Genomic DNA, 4,402 nt, shown 5'->3' on the forward strand with positions numbered 1-4,402 from the left:
AAAATGGAGACCCTACGGTCAGTCATTCGAGGAATGGAACCAGGTCAACTGATGATGTCTCTCGACATCAGGGATGCGTATCTCCACGTACCAATATGGCCTTCTTACCACCATTTTCTCAGATTCACATTCAGGAATCTTCACTATCAATTTGTGGCACTTCCCTTCGCCCTATCCTCTGTCCCCAGGGTGTTCACCAAACTCATGGCAGTGACGGCAGCACAACACTAGGACTTCAAGGAATCTCTGTTACTCCATACCTAGACGACCTTTTGCTGAAGGCCAGAACACTAGAGAAGAGCAGAAGGGACCTTCTACAAGCCATTTCACTGCTTCAGAGTTTCGGGAGGACCATCAACTGGAACAAATTCAGTATGACACCCAGTCACCAGATGTTGTTCCTGGGCCTCCAATTCAACACACTAACCCAACGAGTCTCATTACCCCTGGACAAGCAGAGGAAGATAAGAGAAGTCATTCTTCTCCTTTGTAGCCAGCGCCCCACAGTCCATCTCGTGATGAGGGTACTGGGACTGATGGTCCCATCCTTTGCTCAGATACATCTGAGACCACTACAGGCCAACATCCTGTCAGGATTGAAAGGAGGTTCTCTGTCCCAATGGATTCCTGTACAACAAGCAACAAGAGAATCGATTCGCTGTTAGCTGAGTCACCAAAACCTAGCCACGGGACAGTCCTGGGCAACTCCGGACTGGACCGTGATAACAACAGATGCAAGTCTTCTAGGGTGGGTGCCACGTGGAACAACCAGTCAGTACAAGGTCCATGATCTCCCAAAGAAACAAAGCTACATATAAACATTCTAGAACTGCGGGTGGTAAAACTAGCCCTAAGGCATTGGTCCCCCCTAGTCGATCCGAGTACAAAGCAACAACTCAACCACAGTCGCGTACATAAACAGACAAGGTGGAACCCGCAACAAATCGTCTCTAGCGGAAGTAGAAAAAATTCTAGCCTGGGCACAGCTCTGTGAGAATATCCGCCATCCACATTCCGGGAGTAGCCAACACGGAAGTATATTTTCTCAGTGGGAACCAGCTGGATCCGGGAGAATGGGAACTTCATCCCGAAGTGTTCGTGAACCTGGTGAAAAGGTGGGGGCACCCTCAAGTCGATCTCATGGCGTACAGAACCAATTGCAAAGTGCCAGCCTTCTTCACTTGTTACCGGGACCTGACGGCGATGGAAGTGGATGCCATGACGCGAATCTGGCGGTTCATCCTAGCCTAAATATTCCCTCCATTTTCCATGCTTCCTCGGATTCTGAAGAAAATCAAACAATCCCGTACAACAGTCATCGTAATAGCTCGGTACTGGCCAAGGAGAACGTGGTTATCGGACCTTCAGGAAATGTCCGTAGCACAACTAGTTTGCCTTCTGTCCAGGGGTGACTTTCTCCAACAGGGCCCCATAGTCCACCACAACCTGGGACTATTCGCTTTGATGGGATGGCTGTTAAGGCAGCCATTTGGAGACAAAAGGGCATTACCACTATGCTAAAGTCACGCAAAGCCACATCATCTAGAGCCAGGGGCGATCCTGGCCCCTCCGCCGCCTGAGGCAGCAGCAGTTGCTGCTGCTCCCCCTCCCCCACAAATTCGCACTTAAAGTACCAGGAGCAGGATTTTTGCTGCCCCTGGTACCTAGTGGGGCGCTGCCGCCTGAGGCGACAGCCTCAACTCGCCTCATTGGCGAAGCACCCCTGTCTAGAGCTTACCACGGGGTGTGGCGCAGCTATTGGAAATGGTGCAAGGAGGCGGTTACCCTTCCTTGATTGTGACATTCCCAGAATCCTATCCTTCCTGCAGAAAGGCATCCAACTAGGTTTTAAACTGAGTTCCCTGAAGGTTCAAGTTTCGGCTTTCTCCGTTCTCTTCCAGACTCGTTTAGCATTGGACGATTCAGTCTGCACTTTTCTACAGGGAGTAGCACACCGCCCCACCGTTTCGGTCACCGATACCATCTCAATCTAGTCTTGGAGGCTCTCCTTGACCCACCCTTTGATTCTCTGGGAGTCATCTCCGAACAGTGGCTTACCTGGAAAGTGGCCTTCCTAGTAGCTATTTCACCTTCACGATGGGTCTCAGAACTCAGTGCCTTATTGTGTGATCCTTCATTGCTAGTTTTCCACAAGGACAAGGCAGTACTGAGGACAGTGCCTTCCTCCCTCCCTAAGGTCATGTCATTGTTCCACGTGAACCAAGAGATTGTAGTTCCATCCCTCTGTCCAGAACCTAAGAATGACGACTTCATAGTCTAGATGTGGTCATAGCACTTCGCTGGTATCTTGAACGCTCCAAGTCATTTTCGACATTCTCAAGCCCTCTTCGTAATCCCGTCCGGGCCTCGGAGGGGCATGGCAGCTTCCAAGACTTCCATCGCACGTTGGATCAGAGAAATCATCAGACAAGCCTATCTAGCTAAAGGAAGAGCCCCTCCAACAAATATTTGAGCTCACTCCACAAGATCCTTGGGAGCTTCCTGGGCATAGCGCAACTCAGCCTCTTTGGACCAGATCTGCAGAGCAGCTACTTGGTGCATACATTTACTAAATTCTACAGCCTGGACACGTTCTCTTCAGCGGAAGCAGCCTTCGGCGGTAAAGTACTACACTCTGTGGTACAGTAACGTGTCTCAATCAATAATTATTCCTAACAGATTTCACTCCCACCCTGCGGTGTGGGGCTACTTTGTTAAGTCCCCAAGAGTCCCTTTGTCCCCCTTTAGACAGAGAAAACAGGATTTTTTGATACTCACCATTAAATCCTTTTCTCTGTAGTCGATAGGGGGACACAGGGCTTCCCGACCCTGAGCGAAATGTTGTCCCTGTTGGTCTTATGGAAAAGTTTTCCTGGTTTACCAGTTCTGCAAGTTGAAAATGTTATACACTTACCTTTCAGCAGTCTCTTTGGTACAAACTGAGGGATTGCTACAGTGTGTGGGGTTAAGCCAGTATCTGGGCACGCCCCCTTAATTTTATTATAAGTGTCCTGCCTCCTGGAGGGTGGAGCTTAACTCAAAAGTCCCTGTGTCCTCCCTATCAACTACAGAGAAAAGGATTTAACGGTGAGTATCAAAAAATCCTGTTTTACCAATATTTATTTAAAATTGTATATGTATTAGGGTCTTATGGGGCCCCTATACCTCCTGGGCCCACCTCTGTAGTTACACCCCTGGTGACGGGCTAATCTGTGCTATTTTGCTTCATGGGAAAATTTGCTAAACAGTGAAAATTTTAAAAAGATGTATTTTAACATAAATTATTTTTTAGAATTTTTTCACTGCACAAATTGTGCTCTTTTTAGGCTACTGTTTAAGTGCTAGTTTTGTAGCAAACTTTGGCTGTTTTTGAAAATTAGAACTGGCAGTGGCAACCCTGCACAGTTGTGAACTAGCTAGATCTTAGTATCACTGTGCTGTTCGGCTAAGATTGCCACCTGTTTGGTTTTGACCCGAACAGCTCGGTTTTTGTAAGGCCTGTTCGGGCGTGAAATTTCTATCCGGTTTTCAGCCTTATGAAACCTGAACAATAATCTGGCCAATACATGAAAAGCATTTAAATACTAAGATACTCCCCTCAACACGGCTTAGTTACTGTCAAATACAGTTTATTTCTTATTATTACAGATACAAAATAATAAGCAAATCAATCAAAAATAAGAATGTGCATGGCTGTATGTCAGAGCTTTCTGGATAACTGATTTCTGTATAATAGATCTCATACTGGCAATTAAAGGATTGGGCTAATATATCAAGCAGAATATAGCTAGATAGGGTTGCCATCTGTGTGGGTTTTGAACTGGGCATCAACACTTTACAGTAATAGAAATCCAGCCAGTTGCATCTAAGTGATGCAATAACCTTGCCCTTGTTTTGTGCCCACCTCTGATGTCATCATGCCTGTTCCTACATCACTGCCCAACCCGCAATGTTAGCTGCCCCCCCCGCTTTCGGGTTTAGCCATCTGCAAAGGCGGCAACCCTATGTTCGGCGGAAGCTCTGTCAGACAACTACAGTACCTACACTCCGTATCACTGCGCAGCACTAAAATACCTAGAGTCTAGTATCATTGCGCAGACTGCAGCTGCTCTATCTGATCAATGGATCCCTTGTACAAACGTGAACTTTCTCTCAGTCCCTAACATTTTCCAGCAAGTGTTTCCCGACCTCTCAGTTACATCCCTGCCCCGTGAAGCGAAAGAGGAAAGGGAAGCTAAGGCGCTGTACTGACACGCTCCAATTTGGTTTGCGGCGCACGCTGGCCGCTTCTATCCCGGCCCAGCTGCACACGCTGTCCAAATTAAGCTGAAGCACATGTTCCCGGCAAAAACGACTGATTGGTTCAAGCTATTCATCCTCCGCAGTATTCTGTATGGTGATT

The sequence above is a fragment of the Xenopus laevis genome, chromosome 9_10S (genome assembly GCF_017654675.1).
Source record: "Xenopus laevis strain J_2021 chromosome 9_10S, Xenopus_laevis_v10.1, whole genome shotgun sequence".
NCBI classification, from domain to species: Eukaryota; Metazoa; Chordata; class Amphibia; order Anura; family Pipidae; genus Xenopus; species Xenopus laevis.